The sequence below is a fragment of the Ictidomys tridecemlineatus genome, chromosome 2 (genome assembly GCF_052094955.1).
Source record: "Ictidomys tridecemlineatus isolate mIctTri1 chromosome 2, mIctTri1.hap1, whole genome shotgun sequence".
NCBI classification, from domain to species: Eukaryota; Metazoa; Chordata; class Mammalia; order Rodentia; family Sciuridae; genus Ictidomys; species Ictidomys tridecemlineatus.
The window spans coordinates 176319959-176331901 of record NC_135478.1 but is presented as its reverse complement, the minus strand read 5'-3'; the positions used below and the strand labels follow the sequence as shown (position 1 = coordinate 176331901).

The window sequence follows — 11943 nt, the reverse complement described above, 5'->3', positions numbered from 1 at the left end:
TTAAAAGGAAATGGGACTTGAAAAACACGCGCTCTAGAAAACGAGAGCCTGAAAATACAGGAGGGACGGATCCCAATGAACACAGGGAAGTACTTAAAAGCCCTGTGTGTCCACACAGAGGACATTTCAATGTGTAGGTAGGAAAAGGAGCACAGAAGAGGCTGGGACGCGGGGACAGCTCTGACCCGTGCGGTGCTCACCTGGCACAATGCGGACCTGTGAAATTGTGTTCAGGGCCAAGAGATGAACAAAGATAGGCAACGGGTGGGGGTTGATGATGCGACAGACACCAGCGCTGTCCAGCTGAGCTCTCGCCCTGCCCTGACCATCTGGAAGCAGGACCTCCAAAGCCGGCAAAGCAGAACACAGATGGTTAAGAGGGAAGGAGAGATAGTCAGGGAGCCCAGGCAGCTCTGAATGAGTTCAGGTCTCCAGGCTCCATGAATTACAGGCCTGGGAACAGGAAGATCTTGCAGAGACAATTGAGGAATCACACCGTAATCTCCGAAAATTACAGAGCAAAGGAACAGTCCCAGAAAACCTAAGATGAGAAAATGTTTCCAGTTCCAAAAATGGGACTGTCAGAAATTGTCAGGTCACCACAGTGCCCAAAACCTGCCCTGGGGATGTGCCCCTTGAAGACTGGGCACACACCCTGCCCCCAAAAAGCAGCTTTAACTGCAAATCCACTTGACATAACAGCCCTCTCTGGGATAAATCCCAAGAACACAGTCCCTAGCGCAGACTTGCCTCACTATACTTTAGCTTCTCTTTCATTTCGTCATAATTCTGTCACCAATTATTACATTTACTGAGCATCTACTCTATGCTAGAATGTGTTTCTCAAATTGTAAAACTCTTAAATCCTCAAAAAATACATGTTCAGCTGAGACAGAGATCCAAAAACCCCTGTTTGAAAAGCAGCGAATTAAAAGTTAAGACCTGGTGAATGCTTTAACAAACGTAGTCCATCCAGACAATGGAATATTATTCAGGGCTAAAAAGAAATGAGCTGCCAGGCCATGGAAAGAGCTTGAATGCATATTACTAAGTGAAAGAAGTCACCATGAAAAGGATACATGTAGTATAATTCCAACTATGTGACATTCTGAAAAAGGCAAAACCATGCAGACAATAAAAAGCTCAGTGGTTGCCAGGAGTTAGGAAGAGGGTGGGATGAATAGGCAGAGCACAGCAGATTTTTAGGGCAATGAAACTATTCCGTCTGACACTATAATAGTGGACACATGTCATTATGCATTTGTTAAAACCCACAGGATGGACAACATCAAGAGAAGACTCTCATGTAAACTGGGCTCTGGGTAGGTTTATGAGTTGTGCAAATGCATCAGTTTGATGGAAGATGTCAGCAGTGGGAAAGGTTGTACACGGGGTGGGAATGATTATATGGTGACTGTGTACTCTCAGCTCAATTTTTGAAGAAATCTGAAAACTGCTCTGAAAAATAAAGTCTCTGTTAAATAAAAAAAAAAGTTAAGAACATAAGATTTTTAGAGAGAATGTTTGGACTCCATGAGACAGGTTAGAGAAACAGTGTGTAAAGTGTACCATATGCATTATTGCAAATGTTTATGATCACCTTCAGGATCCTTATTATTATCCTAATCACATAATGTATTTTTGTGGTGCTTGGGATCGAACCCAGGACCTCATGCATGCTAAGCATGCATTCTACCACTGAGCTATACCCACAGCCCCAGGATAATTATTTTCACGATAATTTTAAAATATTGCACATCAAAAGATACTTATCAGAGTAACAAACAAAGTTGGAGAAAATATTTGTAAAGCATATTTCTGATAAATGGTTAATATCGAGAATACAGAGAAGTCTTAAAATTCAACAACAAAATCCCTACCCAATTAAAAATGGGCAAAGGGCTTGAATAGACATTTCTCCAAAGAAGATATACAAATGGCCAATAAGCACATGAAAAGATGCTCAACATTATTAATCATGAAGGAAATACAAAACAAAACTAATGAGATACCATCTCACATCCAGTAGGAAGACTATCATCCCCAAACAAAGAAACAAATGAGAAGCGTTGGTGTGGACATGAAGAAATTGAAACCTTTATGCACTGTTGTTGGAAATGTTAAGTGGCACAGCCCACTGTAGAAAACAGCATGGTGATTCCTCAGAATATTAAAAATAGAATTACTAACAATTCCAGAAATTCCACATCTTGAAGTCATATGTGTACATGGGTATCCATAGCAATATTATTCATAATAGTTAAAAGACTGAAACAATCCAAGGATCCATCAACAGATCTGTGGGTGAACAAAATGTAATATATATATATTTCATTATTATTGTAATATATATTTCATTATCGTAATATATTATAATATTATTGTAATATATATATTTCATTATTATTCAACCTAGAAGAGAAAGAAAATTTTTATATATGCTGAAATATGGGAGAAGCTTAAGGACATTACGCCAAGTGAAATAAGCTTGTCAGAAAAAGGCAAATACTGTATGATTCCACTTATGTGGTGATAGTAGTCAGATTCACAGACAGAAAGAGAAAGCTGGTGGCCAGAATTCAGGGAGGGAGCAATGGGGAACTACTGTTTAATAGGTACAGAATTTCACTTTTACAGGATGGAAAGCGTTCTAGAGATGGATGGTAGTGAAAGCTGCATAACATTATGAATGTATTTACTCACAGGACTGTGCACTTAAAATGATTAAGATGGTGAATTTTATATCATGTATATTTTACGACAATTTTTAGAAATTAGACAAAAGAATAAGATGAGAAGGGTTAGGGTAATGACAGCAAGGGAGAAAAATGGGTAATTTTTATAACTACTAGAGATGGAAACATTAGAAGTAGAAATGATAGGGCTTGATAGTTAAATTTGCTAGAGGGAAAGCAGGACTCAGGACCCCAGTTAGTGCCGTTTGCTGAGATAAAGGGTCTGAAGCATAACAAATCAATTAAGAGCACAGAATTTTTGTGGATGTGTAACCGACGTGATTCTGCAATCTGCATTTGGGGTAAAATTGGGAGTTCATAACCCACTTCAATCTAATGTATGAAATATGATATGTCAAGAGCTTTGTAATGTTGTGAACAACCAATAAAAATAAATAAATAAATAAATAAATAAATAAATAAATAAATAAATAAATAAAAATTAAAAAAAAGAATAAGAGCGCAGAATTTGGAGTCAGAGAATTCAGGTTTCAATTTGGCTACGTAACTGCTGGAAATGGACAGGTCATGTCCCTTGACGGGACCTTTATGGCCTCATCTCAACACTGGGAAGAAATTGACCCATAAAGTTCTTACAGTAATTGATCTAGAAGACTTGGCTAGAACATCTGGAGGAAAGGTCTTGAAACCAGAAGAGAGATCCTGGGAAGGAAGCAGTACTGTCTTCTAGTGTTTGAAAGGTTATTGGGGGAAGAAGAATAACTTTTTTCCTCTATTGCTGTAAAAGCTATAATTGAGATCAACAGGTAAAAACATTTTCTGGTTAAAAACACCTATACATTCACCACCACACAAAGACCGTGTCGACTGAGGCAAGTCCCGGTAAGAAGTGAGTGCCCCATGGCTGGTGGCATTGCAATGGAGGCTGCGTGACCACCTGCCAGAGATGATAGTCAAGGAAGTCTTCCCCTGGGTGCTTGGCTTAGCGGTTCTGAAACTGGATTTATCATCTGGAGCCCAAGGAGAGCTTCTCGAAACGCAGGTTTCATGGCTGCACACAGTCCTAAGGAATCATCGGGCATGGGGGCGAACTTTAGAGAAGTTCTTCAAGAGACTCTGCTATGACCTCTCTGCTTCCTGGGGTTTAAGAATCTATAACACAAAATATGACGAGTTGAGCTTTGGAAAGTGAGACTGAAATAAACGAGGGCTGGAGTGTCTTTGTAGGAATTGGGGAAGGGGAAAGAGTGTGGATAAGTAGGTGACCCCATCCTCGCAGCAACCCCTGCATGACTGGGGTACAAGGCCACCTTGTCCAGACAGGTCCTCAGCAACCCTGCAGTCCTCTGACAAAGGAACCCTTGAGTATGTCAACTTTCTACAAACCACCCGTATAAATTTTCCTTAGAAACTGAAGTCGCAAACAATCTGTCCTCAGAAGAAACACATGACCTATTCCATTTTGAGATAAGCTTGGTCTTACACAAAGCTGGTGACAGAGGCAGATGTCAAAATGTTACGGCTAGTGAAGGGAACAGAGTAGAGATGCAGCTTTTGTTACTTTTTAATTGGAAAAAAAAAAGATGTTATTTCAGCCAGTGAGATATTTAAGAAATCCCATTAATTGTTTGCTGCTGTCACAGATGAGAAGAAGGTAAAGCGGCTGGAAGGAGACTTAAAATTTAGCCATTTCTAAAAGTTAAGGTAGAGGAGTCCCCGTATCTGGGGGGAGGGAGGGTCAGGCCACAGTATTAGATACTAGAAAAGTACTAGCTACGATGACAAGCACTCCCCTACTCCTCTTAACCGGTTAAGCACCTATTAGTGATAAAAAGATATTGGTTTACTCTCAGAGCAGCATTTCTCAACCTTTAGGCAAAAAAAAAGGATACTGAAGGAATCTGAGAATACAAATGTATACCATATAGGTACAGCCAGATACATCCATCTCACACATAGTTCTACTACTGTTTTGGAAATTTATGTAGACACTTGAAAACAAAATAATAAAATCCATAGTTATTTAAAAGCATTACTGAATTTATAGCAGCTTTTCAATGCCACAAACTGTCCTCATCAATGGGAACCAATACGCAAATTCAATCACTTGAGCATGTACCACTTTTATCCTATTGGAAAGAGGAAGAGCTGAGCTCAATAGCTTAGGAAGGGCCTATTTGCATTCATTTTTCCTCCCATGCACACCACAAATAGCTTTCCCTTCATTCCTGTCGAGTTGGCTCTTCAGGAGTAGACAGGAAACGAGATGGGAGTGCAGAGCCATGATTTAGCCTCTTGCTGTCGTGGTGTGGGGGAGATCTACTCCCCACCGAGTGAAAACCATCAAACATTTTTTTTTTCTGCAAACAGAGCTCTCTGAGGCTGCCAACATAAGTGAAATAAAGTGCAATTTAATTTATTTTGAAAACAAACAAACAAATAAATCTCAATTGTTATTAGAAAAATGAAAAAATTATTGGGAGGAGGGATTGCCTGAATTATTCATTGCTTCAAAAAGTAATTATTGATTTTCTAAGATGTGCCCTCAAACGGTTTACAAAATAGTAGGGATTGCCACCAGAAAAGGAATGGCCAAGGAATGTCATATATGCCTCAAAGTTGGACACAGTCTCTTCCTAGCCTATATTGTTAGACTATGTACAATTTATAAATCTTTTTCAAATGATGAGACTCAGTACTAGAAAGTTGTTGAAAATTACACACTCACACCCTGCTGGTACAATCTTTTACTAAAGCCATTTGACAGTGCATTCAAGATCCTTAAAATGTTCACATCTTTTGACCCAGTAACTCATGAGAATTTTAAGGATGTAAGTCAAAGGTAGTTAAAAATTATATGCAGAAATGTTTTCATGGAGCCTGGTTTCTAATATTGAAAACTTGGAAGGTTTTATGGTTTAGATGAGGTGTTCCCCTAAAGCTCATGTGTAAGACAATGCAAGAAGGCTTGGAGGAGAAATGATTGGGTTATAGCCTTAACCTAATCAGAGAATTAATCCATGGTGGGATTAACTGAGTGGTGACTGGAGGTAGGTGAGGTGTGGCTGGAAGAAGTGGTTCACTGGGGATGTGGCCATGGGGTACATATTTGTACCTGGCAAATGGAGACTCTCTGTCTGCTTTCTGATCCTCATGTGAGCTGCTTTTCTCTGCCCACTTTTCTGTGATGATGTCCTGCTTCATGTTGAGCCATGGGGAATGGAGCCAGCCTCTTATGGACTGAGACCTCTGAAACCGTGAGCCCTCAAGTAAACTTTTCTTCCTCTACAATTGTTCTGATTGGGGTCCTTTAATCACAGCAGAGAGAAATAGCTGACTAAAAAAGAAGCAATCAAGAGGCTTACCAAGAGAACAGTAGTGAAATTATAGTAAGGCTATTCAATGAAATATTAGGTAGCCATTAAAATGTCAAAAATGAACCATAAACTTGTGATAAGTACATAAAATGAAGAGCTGAAAGAAAAAAATGTACAGAGTATAAAACTGTGACTGTATCATAATTGTAGTTGAATAAAAATATATTAGCCCTGCATGGTGGTGCACGCTTGTAATCCCAATGATTTTCGAGGCTGAAGCAGGAAGATCACAAGTTCAAGGCCAGCCTCAGCAACTTAGTGAGGCTCTAAACAACTTAGCAAGACTCTATCTCAAAATAAAAAATAAAAAGTGCTAGTGATGTGGCTCAGTGGATAAGCATCTTTGGGTTCAATTCCCAGTACCAAAAAAAAAAAAATGCCTATATTACTTATGAACAAGGGCTACACCAAAACATGAAAAATACAAATATTTGGTTATTAAAAATTGAGGTAAATTTTTATCTGGTTTTATTGTATCATATGTTTACATCTTTATAAAGCTTAGTACACAAAAGAAAGTCTGAGGGCTGGGATTGTGGCTCAGTAGTAGAGCACTTGCTAAGCACGTGTGAGGCACTAGGTTTGAGTCTCAGCACCACATAAAAATTAATAAATAAGATAAAAAAGGTATCGTGTCCATCTACAACTAAAAATAAATAAATAAAGTCTGAGCATGAGTGCTCTAGTTAATGCTTCTCCTGAATGTGTCCTTCCAGGGTTATAAAGTCCTTTGACCCTACCAATGGAGGGACATAAGCTCAAATTGAACTTAGCAAGATACCACATTGCTAAAACTTTTACACAAATAAGGTAGAAGAGGATGATGGGCTGGATGATGAGAGGACAGTGTCTGACCGGTTATTGCTGGGAACTTGGCCTATTTCAGGCACGCCTCAAGACACCCCTGTTCTTCTCGTGGGAGAAAACACGCTCAGCAGGGTACTGAGGTTTGCCCAGTGCTCTCCGATAGCAGAACTGATTTCAAATCCCAAGCTGATCTGATTCCAAGAGTCACCTCCTTCTACACTGCACTCCAATGCCAAGCACGCGTAGGAGGACATAACAGAGTGTTGTCTGCGATGAAGGTCAAGTCAGTGTGCATGAAGTTCACCAGTATATTTGGCCCTCGAGGTCTCTGGCCAGTATTCCGGAACCTGGCTGTACATTGCAATTATCCAGAGGTAGGTTTTTACTTTTTGATGCCTGGGCCTCACCTCCAGAGACTGAGCTGGTTTGGGGAGTAGCTAAGAGGAGAGTGTGGTATAAACTTCTCCAGGTGACCCTTCATGCAACCAGGGCAGAGAACCACCAATCTAGGCTCTTTGCATTTCCAACCATTATTCTGTAAACATTTTAATGGCTCAATGATTTGAATAAAAACAACACTCCATTCACTCTTAATTGTTTCTTATTGTGATAAAATACATATAGCATAAAATTGAACATTTTAGTCATTTTTAAAATATGCAAGTTGGGGATAAAAGGTACAGTCACAGTGTGGTGTAGCCATCACCACTATTTAGTTCAACGTTTTTATCATTATACTGGGAAGCACAATAAGCAGTCGCTCCTCGTTCCAACCCTGCTTCCAGCTCCTGGCAACCATTAACTGCTTTCTGTCTCTATGAATTTGCCTGGACATATCATCTAAATTAATTCATATAATAGGTGGCCTTTTGTGCCTGGCTTTTTTCATTTAGCATGTTTTCAAAGATCATTCACATATTGTAAGGTGTATTAATATTTCATTCCTTTTTATGGCTTAATAATATTTTCTTGTATGGATATCCCATAATTTATCCACTCATCAGTTGATGGACATGTAGGTCATTTTGATTTTTTTTTACTTCCATTCACTCTTCCATCTAATCTAATGTTTCTTTGCAAAAAGAACTGAAGAGAGAACGTTTCACAAGTTGACAGTAGAACCCTGGCGCAGACCTATGACTCTCCAAGTGCGATCTCCCAAGCAGCAGCAGCCACACTTATTAGAAATACATATTCCCAGGCCCTATCCCAGACTTGCTGATTCAGAAACTGGGGGAGCCCAGCACTCTGTGTTTTAACAAGCACTCCAGGTGACCCAGACACAAGCTCAAGTTTGAAAACCACGGGTGCAACTGACACCAGCATAGGGTTCCAAATCAGGGCACGTCTGCAGCCTTGACTGGGGTCAAGTCTGCCCACACGGCAAATGAAGCACCTCCGGAGCAGAGCCGCGCCAGGCCTGAGCAGCCTCCTTGGTGATTCAGTAAGAACTCCCGCCGTCTGTCAGGATCCAAGATGCTGGTGTCACTGAGTTCAGCTGGTGCCTGAGACGAGGTTGACACAACACCCTCAAGTTCTCACAGCTCTCTGTAATAAATAAACACATGTTGTAAGAAAACAGACTTCATTAGGGAACTGCATCCTGGCAGTTTACATTGTTGATTGTGTTGGGAACCAAAGGTAACCTGTTCACTCCCAGAAGGCAGTAGGCCAGAGTCCCCCATCCTGGTTTCTGCCTCACCTTCGGGCCTGGGGAGGCTCCCGGCCCTTCCCCGCTGGCCAGGACTGCTCCTGATCACCCCTCCAGTCCTGTGGGTCCTGGGCCCGCTTCCTGCCTTTGCTCAAGCGGGTTCTCCTCCTAAAGATGGCCTTCTGCTCTCTCCCACTCATCACACCCGCCCATCCCATCCTTTCCTCACACCCAATCCAGTCTCACCTCTCCGGGCCCCACAGGGTCCCCCAGAGCAGCTGCTCCTCTTCTTTACCCTTCTTTCCGGCCCCAGCATTCCTTGCTTAATCACAGTTTGGCCATCTCTTGTTTGGGGTCTTTTTTGTTACCTCGTTATTTCATCCTTATTTTTTGGAAATGTAATTGCCCACTGTCCCATAATTCCCAATACCTACAATGTCACAGTTGGGGGGGGGGATGCTATTTAAAACAGTGACTGTGACGGCTTTCACATGTTAGGATGTACGTTATAGGAAAAACACATACCATGTGAGGTTTGAGGGGTGAGAAAAGCAAGTTCCAGGCCCTTGGAAGCAAAGGTGAAAATGAGGGATGAGCTAAATTCTGCTCTCTAGGAAAATAACTGGAGGCTGGGGGCTCAGGGAATGAGTTTGTTGAGCAAACCTTGACTCCTGGGGACGAGCAAAGTCCCAGAAGTTAATGGGAAGCCAGGGACTTAAGGGAACTTGGCAAGCAATTTAGATAAGGGACAGAGCATTTTGGCTTTCTGCTGTCGCCTGTGCTATGTCGGGGTCTCTGCAGTGGACTGAGCTCTGAGTTACAGTGGGCCACCCACACAGCCACAGGCAGAAAGGATGAGGGAAGTAAAGGTGACAGGGGCAGGGAAAGGGCAGTCGATGCCAGAATGCTGACCACCCTGAACCAGGGATATTCTCAGGAAATCCTGAGGAGGCCCCACTCCCACAGAGGAGGAGAAGGGACTTGGCCAATGCGTCTGGATACCAGAGAGGATGAGCCCAGAAGGTTAGGTGATGGGTCCTGCTGTTTCTCTTGCAGCTGTCCCTCGGCACCCAAAGGGGGTTGGTTCCAAGACCCACGTGGATGCCAAACTCGGGATGTTCAAGTCCCTTACATAAAGTGACACAGTATCTGCCTATAACCTGTGTGCACCCTACCGTATACTTCTCCAGATTACTCTAATACCAAATGCAATGCAAATGCCACCTTATTAGTTGTTATACTATATTCTTTAAGGGATAATTGATAAGGGAAAAAAGCCTATTCATGTACAGTATGGACACATTTTTTTTTTCCTAAAATATTTTCATTCCACAGTTGTTTGAATCCACAGATACAGTGGGCTGTCTGTGTATCTGTCCAGGAGCCACCCCGCAAAAACCAGACAAGGCTATATTTAGCCTTTGGGGAGCATTCTGCTGAATCGGTCAGTTACAAGATAGAGGAGGCCTGGGGGTGTTTCTTCTCAGATAGTTTAGGAGGTTTAATATATGGGGGCATAAAGCTCACGATGAAAGGGATGTGCATGTCCTACAAATGCCATGTATTCATTTTTTTTTTTTTTAAATACCGAGAACAAGAAACTAGCTGACTTGACACTGATTCGGACTAAAATCAGTGCAGCTAGGATACGTGGAGGGTGTTGGGTCTTCGCTTGTTCTTTGGGGCATTGGAGTGGGTTCAAGTTTGCTTTCTGAGATGGATCTTGGCCCTGCTCCCCTAACTGCCACCTCCTTTCCTGGGCCGAGGCCAGAGATTGGCTTCAGTTCCAGGGGGGCCCTATATTAGGCCCTGGAACACTACCCCGTCTCAGCTGATGGGTAAGGCACACGGCTCCCCACTAATGGGCCCCCAGAACACTGCCCCCCAGGAACTCGTCAGGGTTCACACATCAGCTTGACCTCAGTGATGCCCACGTTCCCTCAGAGGCTCTGCTGACCAGCCAACCTCACGAAGGACTGTCACAAAGCTCTTCTGCCCCATCAGTTTTCTGGAAGGGGTAGGGGCACAGGCTCAGGATCCTGCCTGCCTGCCTGAGTTCGAAGCCTGGCTAGGGATTAGGAGCTCAGTGACTTTGGGCAGCTTTCTTAACTTCTCCAGGCCTCAGTTTACTCATGTATAAAATGGGGATGATGATACTGCCAATCCCATCAGGATGGTTCAAGCTTTAAACCAGGGAATGCATGCAGAGTGCTCAGAGCTCTCACTCCTGATGCGCGGTGAGCACTGCCTGCTGTTGCCCCCGGTCAAGTCACGCCCACTGAGAGCTGCGCCTGGACTGTACTCTGCTGGCGCAGTGCGATGACTCAAGCTGGCTTAAGCTGTGGCTCACTGCATTAGCCGCTATTAAGGGACGGTCAGTGGGACTTGTTGTTGTGTTTACACAATGAAGCAGTGTGGACACTGTCCACCACACTGCACAGCATCCTCAGGAATCCAGGGAGACCTGTCCTCCCTCCTGAGCCTGCGCCCACTGCTTTCCCTTTACAAATGCCCAGAGGGACTTAGCCATCGGGGCTGTCTTGTCACACCAGCCCTGAGAATGTGAGGGTGGCTTCCTGGTGGCCTCATTCTGGGCTCCATTGTATGACCTTTCCCCTGGTTTTGCTCTGTGAAGTCAGTCCCCACCTTGCCACTGTCATGGCCATCGTCCTCCTCATCCTCCTCCTCGTCCACCAGGCACCTCTCTGCAGCAGGCTTGGGACAGGAGCTCGACAGGAACTGTTAGGAACCATCACTCCAACTCTCCAAGGAAGGCGCCATCGCCAACTGCGAAACCAAGCAACCTGGTGGCAGGAAGACGACGGGACTTGTTGACAGCCCCTGGGAAGGAGGACAGGCGGGCTGGGATCGCAGCCACACTGTCACATAATCGTACATGACAATACCGTGTACTGTCATGAATCCTTTGGGGAACAAAACACAGGATAAATAAATAAGTGAAACTCTCCTGGATACTTCCCTTATTTAGCAGGTGGCACAGAGACTGTGGTGTCTGATGTTTCAAACCCCAGTGGGCCCCAGGATGCCTTGACCAATGACCCCGAGATAGAGTGAGGAAGAGATCAGGAACCAAAAAAAAAAGGGCACAAGTGAATTTTGCTCCTGAGGCAAAAAGAAAATGTGATTTTCTGATCACTGGCTGCCTCCCTGCATTCCCCCAAACACTGGCCTCCCTCTCTCCCCGCTGGGCCCCAGAAGCAAGACCAGCAGCCTTGGTAGGGCAGGGAGCCCCTCCAGACAGCTCTGCACCCTGTGCCACACCATTGGTAGCTCTGTTAGTGGTGTCACCTTCTGTGGCCCTCAGCGTGCTCTCCAGGTGACCCCACCTGCACCTGGAGGAGTGACATATCAAATAAGATCCAGGCTCTGGAGTCTCCTGCCTGCATTTGAA

The 11943-nt window shown here is 43.5% G+C and overlaps 1 long non-coding RNA gene across 1 annotated transcript; it reads right to left on the bottom strand.

The window, feature by feature from the left end:
* Positions 1–7463: 7463 nt before the first annotated feature.
* Positions 7464–11943, bottom strand: LOC144375408 (uncharacterized). Its single transcript, XR_013435230.1, has 2 exons — positions 11178–11943; positions 7464–8428 (listed from the first exon to the last, which is right to left on the bottom strand). It is a non-coding gene; the product is annotated as an uncharacterized LOC144375408 (long non-coding RNA).